This window comes from Aotus nancymaae, unplaced genomic scaffold (assembly GCF_030222135.1).
Source record: "Aotus nancymaae isolate 86718 unplaced genomic scaffold, 86718_ANA_hifiasm-v0.15.2.pri h1tg000020l, whole genome shotgun sequence".
NCBI classification, from domain to species: Eukaryota; Metazoa; Chordata; class Mammalia; order Primates; family Aotidae; genus Aotus; species Aotus nancymaae.
In genome coordinates this window covers 55647689-55663400 of record NW_026988432.1, presented here as the reverse complement: position 1 = coordinate 55663400, position 15712 = coordinate 55647689, and the positions used below count along the sequence as shown (strand labels likewise).

General features: G+C 38.6%; 1 protein-coding gene across 4 annotated transcripts in view; it reads left to right on the top strand.

Annotated features, from left to right (window-relative positions):
• Nucleotides 1-15712, top strand: part of GREB1L (GREB1 like retinoic acid receptor coactivator) — a 307520-nt gene that overhangs the window by 1628 nt on the left and 290180 nt on the right. The window contains exon 1 of one of the 4 annotated variants that reach the window (XM_012445026.2): nucleotides 10664-10724. The exons of the other annotated variants lie outside the window; for them this stretch is intronic. The gene's annotated coding sequence lies outside the window, so the exon portion shown is untranslated. Of the gene's footprint in view, nucleotides 1-10663; nucleotides 10725-15712 lie in introns of those variants that run through there. 4 annotated transcript variants of the gene reach the window in all.

Here is a 15712-nt window from a genome sequence, read left to right as displayed (position 1 = left end):
AAGCCATCATCCTCCTCCTCAGAGGCAGCCACTGCTGTAAAGTTTTTGTATATCCTTACATAAGTCTATTAAAATGCAGTTATGTTATAGATAACGAAAGGAATTGAATGTAAGACTGAACTATATATTCGTGGTGATGATTATTAACTTGATACCCACTCATGATGACATAAGATTATTTAGCCAAATGTGGACAATGATTGCAGATCAATTAGAGTGCTAACAGTCTTAGTATGCAGTGGAAAGAAGAACTCTTAAACTATTATCTTCTCTCCCATGCACATTGGTTTTTGCAAATTTTGTTGAATTTTTCCTCGTTTTTGTCTATTGTAGTGTGTATATGAAAATACTGAAAGAACATGTGTATACGCCCATTGACATGACATAATATAAAGATGTTAGTGGCAAAGGATAAATACGAAGACCAAGTGTTTTACTTATTTATTTTGAGATGGAGTTTTGCTCTTGTTGTGCAGGCTGGAGTGCAACGGCTCGATCTCAGCTTGCAACCTCTGCCTCCCGGGCTCAAGCGATTCTCCTGCCTCAGGCTCCCGAGTAGCTGGGATTACAGGCATGCACCACCACGCCCGGCTAATTTTGTATTTTTAGTAGAGACGGGGTTTCTCCATGTTCAGGCTGGTCTCGAACTCCTGACCTCAGGTGATCCGCCCACCTCGGCCTCCCGAAGTGCTGGGATTACAGGCGTGAGCCACCGCGCCTGGTGAGGTTGCATCTCTTAATTCCGGGCCTGGATTTGCCACAAACCAGCCATACAACGTAACTTTTTTTTGGAGATAACTTTGTTTCCCACTCGGTTAAATAAAGAAATTGAACGATGTGATTTTTAAGGGTCCTTCGACCTCCAGAGTTCTACGATTAAAACTGGCTAAATACAACCCTTGGACTGTAGATGTTACACAGTGAGGCGACAAAAAAGATGACTGAATGGTGGATTCTTAAAGAGGAGGTTAGAGATGTTTAAACTATATCCCTGCTCTTGAGTTTGATGTCGTTGGAGAACAGCTACTCTACCCACGAAATGTGTGTTATGTTGCTGATAGAGGCCAAACACAGGGGTGAGGACCCCTGCATGTCACCTTGAGTGGCTAAGGACAGTGAATTCTCTTCACAGCTCACAGTGCCATTTTTAGGAAAATTACTCTTACCAACCTCTTCTTTTTGGTAAAGTGGAAATAAACTTTATCTACCTACTTAAAAGACACTTGACATAATGTAATTAATGCTTCTCTAAAGTATTTAGATTACGAACATCTCTTATAGCTAAGATATTTTAGTTACTTGATAAGTATTCACTTAGGGAGTATATTCTTATTAGGAAACTTCTAATCTGTAAAGTACTATATAGCCTTTGAGTTAATGATTCTCAGGTGGGGACAGGAGTTGAGGAGTGATTGTAAACTTGTGAAAGTAATAATTAGCTGATTTTAGTCACTATGTATGGTCTAAATTAAGGATTTCAAAAGTACACTGTAAGTGGTGATTGCAAAGTGTTGATGTTAAGATTGAGATCTCATACCCAAAGCTAAAGCTTTCTAAAAGCAGTGCTGATTAAACATATGTAATTATTTTGAATAAGTCTAATATAAATTATAATTTATTTGCTTTAGGAATTGTTTGATTGGGATGCTAAGAATAAGAACTAGAATATATTTGTAAGGGTTCTTAGAATAATATTGCTTGATTGACAAAGCTGACAGAAACAAAAGAGAATTAAATACCAGTAGTGAAATTCTTCAAAAGAGTAATAGTGTTTATTTTTTCCAACTCCCTTCCCAATCTTGCCATACGAATAAATTTTTTACAAATGTCTTATCATATTGCAGATAATTTTCACCCTGATTTTTTACAAACTTTTTTGTATAGTTTACTTCCCATTATTTATAATAATTTCATAATAGTTTATGCAGTGGATGTTCATTATTCACTTAAACCTATTTTTGATTTTCCAGCATAAAAAATATAATGCCTCTTCTTATAGATGTCACTTTATTTCTTTTTTCCCCCTTAACTTCCTTAGGATCGTTGTTTTCTTGAGAGATAGTATAGTGTAGTTTTAAGTGGGTAGGTTCTAAAATTAGAGGTTTTGGTTTTAAACCTAGTTCCATTACTCATTGGCAATATTGGACAAGTAATTTATTTTCTCAGAACTTTAGCTTACTGATAGGTAAAATGGGTTATAGTACTAGTTATTTAAAGTTAAGATAAAAAGCAACAACATGTAAATGTTAGCTCTTATTTTATTAGGAAATTTCTAGATTTACAGTAATTTCTACATTACTTTTTAAAAGGATTACATAAATTTATACTGTCTTTAACAATCTGTGTGTGCTTATGTTATTTTAAAACATTGTTACTAATTTGCTCAGTGTAACATTTTATACCTTTGTTTTGATTTGCATTTCTTGGGTCTTATACAAAGTGAGGGATAGTTTTTTTCCCCGCTTTATTGCTACAGTTTTCCAAATTGAGTGATGGAAGCTTTATTACCTCAGTCATTTTGAGCTGGACCCTTAAGCTGGACACATAGGAGTGGTCAGTTATACCACTAATGAAGAGCAAACCAAATTTTCCAGTAGACTTTTTTCAAACTAATTGTAGTTTTCTTATCTTTTCAGTCTTTGGTAATATTTATGAGCTATTACTATTATTATTATTTTAACTCTTAGAAAAGTAGCTGTTAAATAACTAAGATATAAACAATATTTAAGTGAAAATGCAATCTTCCTCGAAGAGCTGATTTATGGTTAGTGTTATTGTGATCACAATTTGCTGGAATTTTACTAGAAATGCTTCTCAAAACTCGAGAGAAAATTTATGATCTTTTGGCTACAAATAGATAATGAAGTTATGCCCTCTGACTTGGGTTCTTATATAGTCAAGGTAATTTAGACTACACAAAAGCATGCCCTTGTGAGTTCTGGAGTTCCAGCAGCCCTGATATTTCTGGCAAACACACACCCAACAAGGATAACAGCAGCTCTTTGTGCTGTTGAGCCCCAGGAGGGCTCCCTATTGTGTACGCTTTCTTCCCTCCCATTCTTGACTGACTGGTGATAGCAACTCCTTCAAGTACAGATGTGGAGTCCCACAGTGACTCTTCTCTTCTACCCAACTCTGTATTTGCCCCTACCAGCCCGCCTTTCAGTGCAGTTGTTTTTGTCCTATGATGTAGAGAATTCACTAGCTTTTCAAGGTTGTGGTTTCAGATTTTGTTTTTATTTTTCCCTATGCTTTATGGGTATCTTCAACAGTCCCTACAGTAGGGACTGAAGCCATGTTAGCATAGATTAACACATAATCACTTGATAAGTGTTTGTTGCTGTGAACTATATCTTGTATTGTCTTCTCTGTTTCTGGTCATAGTTCTATTTTTATGGTGCCAGTCTGCAGAAGCAAGCACCATTGTGTCCTGTATTCCCGTGTTTGGCTATACTACCAATGTTTGGAGTTAGGAGGAGACATTCTTGTTATGGCTCTTCCAGCTTTTTATGTGCTTAGGAGACTTTTTTAACTCCTGTACTTTTCTTCTGTAAAATGGGATTCACAATTACTGCTCTAATTACCAACCTTCTGGATAGGTTTATTTTGAAGATAAAATGAAATAATAAATGTGATGAGGCCAACAAACATATGAAAAAATGCTCATCATCACTGGTCATTAGAGAAATGCAAATCAAAACTGCATTGAGATACCATCTCATGCCAGTTAGAATGGCGATCATTAAAAAATCTGGAGACAACAGATGCTGGAGAGGATGTGGAGAAATAGGAACACTTTTACACGTTGGTGGGAGTGTAAATTAGTTCAACCATTCTGGAAGACAGTGTGGCACTTCCTCAAGGACCTAGAAATAGAAATTCCATTTGACCCAGCAATCCCATTACTGGGTATATATCCAAAGGATTTTAAATTGTTCTGTTGTAAGGACACATGCACATGTATGTTCATTGCAGCACTGTTTACAATAGCAAAGACTTGGAAGCAACCCAAATGCCCATCGATGATAGACTGGACAGGGAAAATGTGGCACATATACACCATGGAATACTATGCAGCCATAAAAAACGATGAGTTCGTGTCCTTTGTAGGGACATGGATGAACCTGGAAACCATCATTCTCAGCAAACTGACACAAGAACAGAAAATCAAACACTGCATGTTCTCACTCATAGGCGGGTGTTGAACAATGAGAACACATGGACACAGAGAGGGGAGCATCACACACTGGGGTCTGTGGCGGGGGGAACTAGGGGAGGAACAGTGGGGGTAAGGGAGTTGGGGAGGGATAACATGGGGAGAAATGCCAGATATAGATGATGGGGATGGAGGCAGCAAACCACATTGCCATGTATGTACCTATGCAACAATCCTGCATGTTCTTTACATGTACCCCAGAACCAAAAATGCAATAATATATATATATATATATTTAAAAAAAATGTTTAGTACAATAGCTGGTACCTAAAGTTCAGTGTCAATACATGGTAATTTTATTTACTTTCTTTGTTATGATGGTGTATTTATTTATTTATAGAAATGGTGTTGTTCAGGTAATGTTTCCCAATTGTCATTTGCATATCACTTTGGATTTTTGCCATATCTGTTGCCACCTGTACCATTATTTATTTAACATACATTAATTGACTCTTGAAAATAAAACTTATAATAATAATAAATGTGGACATATTTTAGAAAAAATCTACAAATTCATGTTAAGTTGTCATTCATCTTGATGTAGAGTTGCACTTAGAGCTTGAGGTTACATGCAGATTCTTGGGGTCCACTCTGACCTATTGATGAGGCCTACCAATCTGCATTTTGACAACCCTTCTGATACTGAACCACTTTTCTAGGGAGTAAGAAACTTAGTGTTCTCCTAGTAGTTAACTTTTAGCTATAAAATAATCCAGAAATATCATAAATCATTTTTCTATGCTAACCATGGAATGAAAATTAGCTATTATTATTAGCTGCTATTTGTCTTTTCATCTCTCAAAATTTAATTCAGGTAGGAATTGTAAACTCAGATGCATGGAGGGGCCAAGCAGTAAATCTGAGTTGTGAAGCAAGATAATAGAGGTGATGAATTCTGGTGGACAAGAAAGTCTGAGGGTGGCAGAGCCTAAGACTCCACAGATTGTTGCCTTTTGGGGTTGTAGGCCACTATTGCCAGGTCATTTGATTTTTCGGGTGAAGCTGGAAATTCACATTTTTATGTGAATTTAAATGTTGGCAATAACATTTTAAAGAAAACACATGAACCTAATAATCTGGAAGTCAGATAACTTCAAACCTCTGAGTTAAATAATATGGGTGAAATATTTGCATTTGAATGAGTGTGATGACAGAAGAAACAGTCCCATTCAATATTATTAATCAAAGCAATGTATATTAAAATCACACAGACAATTTTAAACTTTCAGATTACAATGATTCAATAGATTGATAAAATCTAATGTTGGTAATTGAATAAAGAAATGGTTATTCTTATACTAAGACTGATGGCAAATTATCACAACTTTTCTGGAGGGTAATTTGGCATCATGTTTCAAGACTTTAAATGTCTATACCCTGTCCAATATGGTAGCCTGTAGCCATGTGTGGCTATTTAAATAGAAATTAATTAACATTATATACAACCAAAGATTCAGTCTCTCAGTTACACTGGTTACATTTCAAGCGCTCAGTAGCTGCACATGGGCCAGGTGTGGTGGCTCACGCCTGTAATCTCAGCACTTTGGGAGGCCGAGGTGGGTGGATCATGAGGTCAGGAGTTCAAAACCAGCCTGACCAACATGATGAAAGCCCGTCTCTACTAAAAATACAAAATTTAGCTGGCCATGGTGGCACTCACCTCTAATCCGAGCTACTCAGGAGGCTGAGGCAGGAGAATCGCTTGAACCCGGGAGGCAGAGGTTGCAGTGAGCCGAGATCACACCACTGTGCTCCAGCCTGGTGATCAGAGACTCAGTCACACACACAAAAAAAAAAAAGCAAAAAAAAAAAGTTATAACATAAATAGATCAGTGACATTGTCAGAGTGAAAAGAAAGGGGAAAGGGACTACAGTTTTTGTCTGCTTACTAGTGGTATCTGCCTTCTGTCATTGAATTGCTCAAGCTTCAGTTGTTTTTGTCTTGGCCAAGTTAAATCTTTCTGACCTCTGTCCAGGTACTGTTCTAGATGCTAGGGATGCTGCAGGGAAGAAAAGTGACAGATATCCGACTGGGTGTGGTGGTTCACGCCTGTAATCCCAGCACTTTGAGAGACCCAGGTGGGTAGATCACCTGAGGTCAGGAGCTTGAGACCAGCCTGGCCGTGAATGAAACACTGTCTCTACTAAAAAAAACATTAAAAATTAGCCAGGCATGGTGGCAAATGCCTGTAATCCCAGCTACTCGGGAGGTTGAGGCAGGAGAATCACTTGAACCCAGGAGGTGGCAGTTGCAGTGAGCTGAGATCTTGCCATTGCACTCCAGCCTGGGCAACAAGAGCAAAACTCCATCTCAAAAAAGAAAAAAAAAAAGGAAAGTGACAAATATCCTTGTCCTCGGGAGAATCAAACAATAAACAAAAGAAAATTGAGGAAAATACGATGTTTTTTAGATAGTGAGAAGTGCTAGAGAGAAAAGTAGAGCAGAAAGGGGATTAGAAAGTGAGCTGGAGGTTGTGATTTTCTACAGGTGTCATTGAGAAGGGACCTGAGTGAAGATACAAGGAGGTGAGGGACTGAGCCATTGGAAAAGTTAGGGGAAGAGGGTTTCAGCTTATTGTTCAAGGGACAACTAGGAGGTCTGGGAGCTGCTGGGGAGAGGCAAGTGAGGGAGCGAGTCTGGGAGGTAATCTAGATTTTTTTTACTTAATATTCTTTGTTCTCTGTAGTGCACCACACTGTCAGATTCTTTGGTTAATCAGTTTGTAAAGAGATCAAACATCCTGAAATTCACTGTTCTTCAGCATGATTTGTCAATTCCTCCTGTCACATTTGCCTGGGGTGCTTGTTAAATACGGATTATTGGTCACTAGACTTACTAATAAGAATTTCTAGGGTGGGACCCAGACCCATGAATATGCATTTAAAGAAAATTTCTGCCACAGTCTGAGGATGAATATGCATTTTAAGTGTCTTCTCAGGTGTTTTTTATGGACACAAGTTTTAGAACTACTACTCAAATGTATCATTTCATAATTTCAGTTATTTTTAGAGCAGATGCACTTAAAGTTGTCAGTTCTGCCTGTAGAGGTCACAGTGGGAAGAGAAGATGTAATTGGTATAATATCTCACTTATTTCCTGTATTTTTAAACCAATTTAAATGAATACTAATATAAGTTTACATGTATATCTTCCTGGGGTATTCAGGGAACTCTGAGTCTGTTATCATAATTTGTTTCCACATCAGAGGATGGGGGAATCTTTTCACTTCAGAGTTCTGTCACTCACCCATACAGTCTGTTCTGTTTTTTGGAAAGGGCAAATTTATGTCTATATGTTTTTTTCTCATGCTTTCCTTCTTTTCCTCGTTTCTTTTCTTCTTCCTTTTCTCTTCTTGAAATCTAACCACACTAAGTCAGACATCGTCATTTTGGTAGCCATTCTTTTATGCATCTCTATGCATATTTATATATAATCAATATAAATCTTACATAAATAGGATCATACTATGCTTTTAAATAGCTTGTAGGCCAGGCACAGTGGCTCATGCCTGTAATCCTAATGCTTTGGGAGGCCAAAGTGGGAGGATCACTTAAGGCCAGAAGTTTAAGACCAGCTTCGGCAATGTAATGAGGCTCCATCTCTAAAAACAAATAGACAAAAACTGTAGTCACTTTTTAAAAAAAAAATTTGAGGGCTATCTTTTCCCTTTCCCCTTTCTTTTCACTCTGACAATGTCACTGATCTATTTATGTTGTTATAACTTTTTCCATGATCATGTACCCTTATATATATTTTAATATCTTATGTGTACTATCATATCTTTCTAATTTTTATCTAATATTCATTAAAACAAAGAATATGCTGGGCGCAGTGGCTCACGCCTGTAATCCCAGCACTTTGGGAGACCGAGGCGGGTGGATCACGAGGTCAAGAGATCGAGACCATCCTGGTCAACATGATGAAACTCTGTCTCTACTAAAAATACAAAAAAAAAATTAGCTGGGCATGGTGGCGTGTGCCTATAATCTCAGCTACTGAGGAGGCTGAGGCAGGAGAATTGCCTGAAACCAGGAGGCGGAGGTTGTGGTGAGCCGAGATTGTGCCATTGCACTCCAGCCTGTGTAACAAGAGCGAAACTCTGTCTCCAAAAAAAAAATAAAATAAAAGAGTACCACCTCCAGTTCATAAGGAAGTCTTACAAAATGGTAATAAAATATTTTATGAAACAATTTTAAAGTATTTTGCAAACATTTCTTTTTTCTTCTTTTGAGACCGAGTCTTGCTCTGTCACCCAGGCTGGAGTGCGGTGGTGTGATCTCAGCTCACCACCTGAGAGATTCCCGAGTTCACACAATTCTCCTGCCTCAGTCCCCCGAGGAGCTGGGATTACAGGTGACCGCCATGCTCCCGGCTAATTTTTGTATTTTTAGTAGAGATGGGAGGTTTCATGCCATGTTGGCCAGACTGGTCTTGTACTCTTGACCTCGTGATCCACCCGCCCTGGCCTCCCAAAGTGCTGGGATTACAGGCATGAGCCACCACGCCTGGCTGCAAACATTTCTTATAAAATGGTAATAAAATATTTTACGAAACATAATTTTAAAGTATTTTGCAAACATCACTAGCTATTCACAGAAGTGCTATTCCAAATGGTCGATAAGTATGAAAAAGTTAGTCTTATTAGTTGTTTAGAAATTCAAGTTACAAATAATAGTGAACTGTCACTTGATACCTACTTGATCTTACTGTAGAACTTTGATCAACATTAAAATTTCTAGAAGTAGCTTATTTGTTCATTGAAAAAATCTGTGCAGAAACATTCGTTTTGAAAATTATTTAAAGTGGGCAGGCATGGTGGCTCACATTTGTATTCCCAGCACTTTGGGAGGCCGAAGCAGGCGGATCACCTGAGATCAGGAGTTTGAGAGCAGCCTGGCCAACATGGCGAAATCCTGTCACTACTGATAGTACAAAAATTAGCTGGGCATCATGGCAGGTGCCTGTAATCCCAGTTACTCGGGAGATTGAGGCAGGAGACTCGCTTGAACCCAGGAGGTGGAGGTTGCAGTGACCCAAGATCACACCACTGTACTCCAGCCTTGGTGACAGAGCGAGACTGTTCCCTCCCCACTAAAAAAGAAAGTTATATTAAGGCTGTAAAACATAATTATTTTTCAGGGTTTCTTTCTTTGCTCAGAGGATTTGAGAAAGATTGACTTTTTTTTTTTTTGAGACAGAGTCTCACTCTATCGCCCAGGCTGGAGTGCAGTGGTGGGATCTTGGTTCACTGCAACCTCTGCCTCCTGGGTTGAAGCAGTTCTCCTCACTCGCCCTCCCAAGTATTGGGGACTACAGGCGCATGCCACTGCGCCTGGCTAATTTTTGTATTTTTAGTAGAGACAGGGTTTCACCATCTTGGCCAGGCTGGTCTCGAACTCCTGACCTCGTGATCCATCCGCCTCAGCCTCCCAAAGTGCTGGGATTACAGGTGTGAGCTACCGTGCCTGGCTGAGATTGACTTGTATTTTCTTTCAGTCTTAGCTCATAAGCCAAATGATGAGAACAGAGCTTAGAAAATTTAATTTTGATGTCAATTGCCTGACATTTGTATTCATAAAGTTTTCCTTCTGTTTTAAGACAGAGCTTTGTTAGATTTTAGAACCATAGATCAATCTACCCTAAGAGGAAGACACAGCAGGATTTACTTGACTTCCTCAAGGTCACTAAACTAGTCCTTGTTTTCTGGTTTACCATATTGTTTCACAGTGTCTTCTTATACCTGTAATTGCAGCTAATATAGAGAAAACATATTTCAAGAGTTTTTTTTTGAGATGGAGTCTTGCTCTGTCACCTTTTTATTTTATTTCTGGGACGGAGTGTTGCTCTTTCACCCAGATTGAAGTGCAGTGGTTCGATCTCGGCTCACTGCAACCTCTTCCTCCCGGGTTCAAGCAGTTCTCCTGCCTCAACCTCCCAAGTAGCTGGGATTACAGGTGCTCACCACTACCCCCAGCTAATTTTTTGCCCTTAGCATTTCCCAAAAGGTATCATCTTAAACATTAACACCCCAGTCTAATGCTGTCAGATGCATGTAAAAAAAACAAAAGACTGAAGGTATTAAACAGTAATGAATTTGTTATATCACTAGCATTTCTTAGGGTGGCAGGAAGGGCACCTGCAATTCTTGGGTTAATTTGGGTGCTTGACAATGTCCTCAAGGACCAAGGTTCTTTTGGTCATTCTTTGCCATGCTTGTTGGTGTTTGTCTTCCAGCTTGTCTTTTCACTATCCCAGCATATTTGCAGCACACACAAGACTCATATCCTCACACAGCTTCTACTGGAGTCAGAAAAAGGCTCTTCATGTTCAGACTAAATGCTTTTTAAATAATTTACCTATGTACGTAAGTGTCCCAAATCTTCTTGGTGAGACTTCACCACATATTCATGCATCAGCCAGTTGCTGACAAGGAAAATGGGATTACCGTAACTGATGTAGAATAGTCAAGATATACCCCAGAGCCTGGGAAAGGGTCCATTCTTTGAGGTAAGCGTGTACAAACTGTGAGGTTGTTAATATTGAAGAAGATCAGGAAATGGCTTGAGTAGGCAACCAGCAGTGTGTGCTATAAAATTGAATTTCCTTAGTTCCCTTCAAGGCTCTTCATGATCTGACCCCATGATAATTTAATATAAAACCTCTATTCTAGACAAGCTTATCAGTTGTCTCTCCTGCCTATCTGTCCTGCTCATGTGCATTCCTACCTGTGGCTTGACACATGTTATTTCTCTTTCTTAGAAAGTTCTTCCTGTTTATTTTTATTTTATTTCTGGGACGGAGTCTTGCTCTGTCATCCAGGCTGGAGTGCAGTGGTTCAATCTCGGCTCACTGCAATCTCTGCCTCCCGGGTTCAAGCAATTCTTCTGCCTCAACCTCCCAAGTAGCTGGGATTACAGGTGCCCACCACCACACCCAGCTAATTTTTTGTATTTTTAGAAGAGATGGGGTTTCACCATGTTGGCCAGGCTGGTCTTGACCACCTCGTGATCCGCCCGCCTCAGACTCCCAAAGTGCTGGGATTTAAAAAAAAAAGAAAAAGAAAAAAAAGGAAGTTTTCCCTGTTTATTAGAGCTGATGTGGCTATTTTAATTAAAATTAAAAATTTAGTTCTTCAGGCACACAAATCCCATTTCAATACCTATGTGACTAACAGACACTGGATTGGATAGTGAAAACATAGAACATTTCCATAATCACAGGAAGTTCTGATGGACAGCACTCCTCTAGAAATTCTTACAAATGATACCTATTATTTAGCACAATGTTTGCTAAACTATGGACCACCTGGATGAGAATCAGCTGTTTGAGATGCTGTTTAAATGAACATTCTGAGCCCTAGGAATAGGCCCTGAGCCACTTTCATGCCCAGTAAAGATGAAGAACACTGCTTTGAGACCTAGTTTTGTTTATTTCTTTTATGGAAATATACTGACCATTGGAATTTTCATTAATTTTCTCCTTCTTTAGACTGCTATAGAATTCGTAGTTTATATATAAAGTTTTAGAATTTCATTATAGATAGGAATATTCTCTAATTGTTTCAGAAAGTATTTTTCCTGAATATTAGAGTATAAGCCTTTTAAGAGGAGATACTATGGCATACTATCACTTATATTTTCCAAAATGTCAAATATAAAATTGGGTGCATAGTAAATACGAAGTATTGACTGCTTAATTACATTCTACAGAATTGTCAATCTATAGTGTATTATGTTTAGTTGGCAGTTCTTTGAAAATTATAATACTGTCTGCAGTACTGAATGTGGGTGATAGTAAGAGTATTTCCATAATATATTTTACTTAATTTTATTTGTTGGAAATAAACCTGAAAATCGTGGTTATATTTCTAACAAGTAGTATATGAGGATGTTTCCTATAATAAATTAGCTTCATTCTGAAAAATGGCTATTTTTAAAGTGCTCTGATCTCTTGATTATCTTTGTAGAACATAAACTGTCAAACCTCTGAAGCCATAGTTGATAAAGCAACTTTCTGTTGCAAATGAACTCACTTGAACCAGAATTCTTCTCCTGACTAACTAGAGAATTCAGGTAGCTGTTCTGGCTGCTTTACTTTGATGATTTAATAATGGCCTGAAAATCACTGGAGCAGGAGGTTAAGGTCTTGGCAACATTAGAAAATAGCTACCTGTACATTTTCACAAGTTGGAGCACAGTGAATGATCAAGGTAGAATAGTAATAGGGTAGTCATGACTAGCAGCAACTCATTTAGTACTAAGGTGAGGAATGTTTCTCTTTGTGCATAATTTCAGACTGTATCATTCCATAGATTGATGTGAAAACAACTACATTCTCTGGCAGTTTCATTACTTTATGGTACAAAAACCAATCTAATCTTTTTTTTGTTTTGAGACGGAGTTTTACCCTGGTTGACCAAGCTGGAGTGCAGTGTTATGATCTCGGCTTACTGCAACCTCCGCCTCCTGGGTTCAAGTGATTCTCCTGCCTCAGCCTCCCTAGTAGCTGAGATTACAGGTGCATGCCACATGCTCAGCTAATATTTGTAGTTTTAGTAGAAATGGGGTTTCATCATGTTAGCCAGGCTGGTCTTGAATTCCTGACTTCAGGTGATCTCCCTGCCTCAGCCTCCCAAAGTGCTGGGATTATAGGTGTGAGCCACCACGCCCGGTCAGTCTAATCTATTAAGAATAAAATCTCTATTGAACAAATAACTATCTTCCTGAGACTCTTGATACTTTTACCCTGAGACTCTTGATATTTTTACCCTGAGACAGTTGCCACATAATTTGATTCCAAAACAGTCACATTTCTGAGATAATGGATCAACGCTTCCAAGCGTAACAGCTGATACAAAATAGACTCTCAGTCACGCCTGTAATCCCAGCATTTAGGGAGGCCAAGGCGGGCGGATCATTTGAATTCAGGAGTTCAAGAGCATCCTGGCTAACATGGTGAATCCCTGTCTCTACTGAAAATACAAAAATGAGCCCGGTGTGGTAGTATGTGCCTGTAATCTCAGCTACTGGGAGGCTGAGATAAGAGAATCGCTTGAACCCAAGAGGCAGAGGTTGCAGTGAGCCGAGATTGCACCATTGCACTCCAGTCTGGGTGACAGAGTGAGACTCCCTCTCAAGAAAAAGAAAAATACTCTCAGGAAGTGTTAGTTATTTTTCCTCATTAGACTTGTTGAATTGAATGACAGGTCTCAGACTTTATTAGAGAGTAACAATTAGTTTTAAGTGTTAGCCTCCCAGTTAAAAATGTTACGAAGTTCTTACTTTCCTGGAAAAATTAGGCCATGTAAAAATAACCTTTCACCCCTTGTTCATTTAAATGGAGCAATCAAATACTAGCTGTGGTGTTTTTTACAGTATTATTGGTCAAAAGTTGTATCAGAGTTGTTTGATATTAGTAGATTTTTATTTTATTTTATCTTATTTTATTTTTTGAATCAGAGTTTTGCGCTGTTGCCCAGGCTGAAGTGCAGTGGCACGATCTTGGCTCACTGCAGCCTCCGCCTCCAGGGTTCCAGCGATTCTCCTCCCTCAGCCTACCAAGTAGCTGGGAATACAGGCGCACACCACCACGCCCGGCTAATTTTTGTATTTTCATTAGAGACAGGGTTTCACCTTGTTGGCCAGCCGGTCTCGGACTTCTGACCTCGGGTGGTCTGCCTGCCTCAGCCTCCCAAAGTGCAGGGATTACAAGGCGTGAGCCATCCTGCTCGGTTGATATCGGTAGGTATTAAATGGACAATTTGCATAATTACTGAAGATCTTTTAGAGTCTGCAAATGTGTGTCTGGTTATGGCATTTCAGGTATTCTAAATGTTTGAGGTATTATGCCGTCATAAAGACCTCTAAGCCAGTGGTTTGCATTATCTCAACTTCTGCCTCCAGAGTAGGAACTGTGACGGAACAGTGTAATACATGGCATAGTTGCGCATCTGGAATTTCAAAGAGAGTGTATGTATGTCAGAGTATGTGTATATGCACAAAACATAGCTTTTCATTTAAAAAACTGCCATAAAGGTCTTTTCTGATTAGTCCTCTCCTGCTGTTTATTAATTTAATAGCAGGAATTAATCATTTAATTCAACAATATGATTATTAAAAATGTACACTACCTCACATTGTACACATATCATTTCTAATCCTCACAACAGCCCTGTAAAGTAGGCATCATTATTCTCACTTTTACAGCTGAGATAACTAAGACTCAGATAAGGCTTAGGTAAATTTCACGAGAGCCTTCAGGTAGTAAGTGTGAAGTCAGAATTCAAATCTAAGTCTGGCTGATTTAAAGCCTCTGTTCCTGCCTCTGTGTCATACTCTTGGGTATCTGTTTTGTGATTTAACTAGATTATAAGATCTGGCTGTCAGGAATTGCATATTAAAATGTTTTGTTACCCAGAAAGGTAACTTGTGGCAAATGCTGCTGTTCTTGCTGAATGTGGTATAGGTAGCTGCCAAGGGGCATATTAACCTTTTCACACACCACTAGGGGACCATTTAGTGCTATATTTTTGAGTAACAGGCTGTACAAGGCTTAATTTTGGTTGGCAAGGAATGGTGCCAGTGGGGGTCAGATCTTGATTTATTCGCCAGACTGCAAGTGATTTGTCCCTTTTGCTCACTGCTCTATCTCTAGCATCTAAGTCAAGCACATAGTTGCCCCTCAATAAATATCTGCTAATGACAAATAATAATAACAGGTCTGTAGGAACTGTTAGCTGTCTTCCATGGCTGTGTATTCCATCCTTAACCCAAGCCAAACCTCTTTCTGATCTAAGACACTGACTACATAGGAGATGTCCCGGGAAAGGGAGAGTAGAAGGAACAACATAAGCTTATTATGTTGACTGGAAAGACCAACACAAGACCCATGCCCTTTGGAAGCTAGGTCAGTAGCATTATCTTTTAAATAAAGGATGGTAATGAGGAAAAATAAATTCAAAACAATTCTGTGGCAGAGGTGAAGGGAGATGCATTTCATTTCCCTTTTGTTTTTGAATTATACAAAATGATGATGTCTTTATAATCCTTTGTGTGTGTTCAATTGATCATCAAATTTACTTAAATATGTACCTATATAATTTAAGTAATATGGGCTTTAAATTTGCCAATAAATATTGTAGTTAATAAAAAATAGTCTAAACTGTATATTTCCAGGATAATACTGCATAGTGGAATACAGCCATGGAATTGATAGTCTGGAAAAAAAAATTTTGAAAAATGTGACATTTCCTATACCATATAGATATTACAATTCCTATTGCTTATTAGATTTTAAATGGCCAAGACTTCCAAAATCAAAACAATGTGGGCTTATTTTAGATACTGTTGCGTGGGAGATTACCAGACATCTGTATGGTGTTTACCCTTGGAAAGCTAAAGTTCACATATTGCAAACAGACACCATAATTGTATCCCAGATTAAGGTTTGTTTAACCTGTACCGATTTTTTAAAAGGATTTGAATTATAATTGGCAG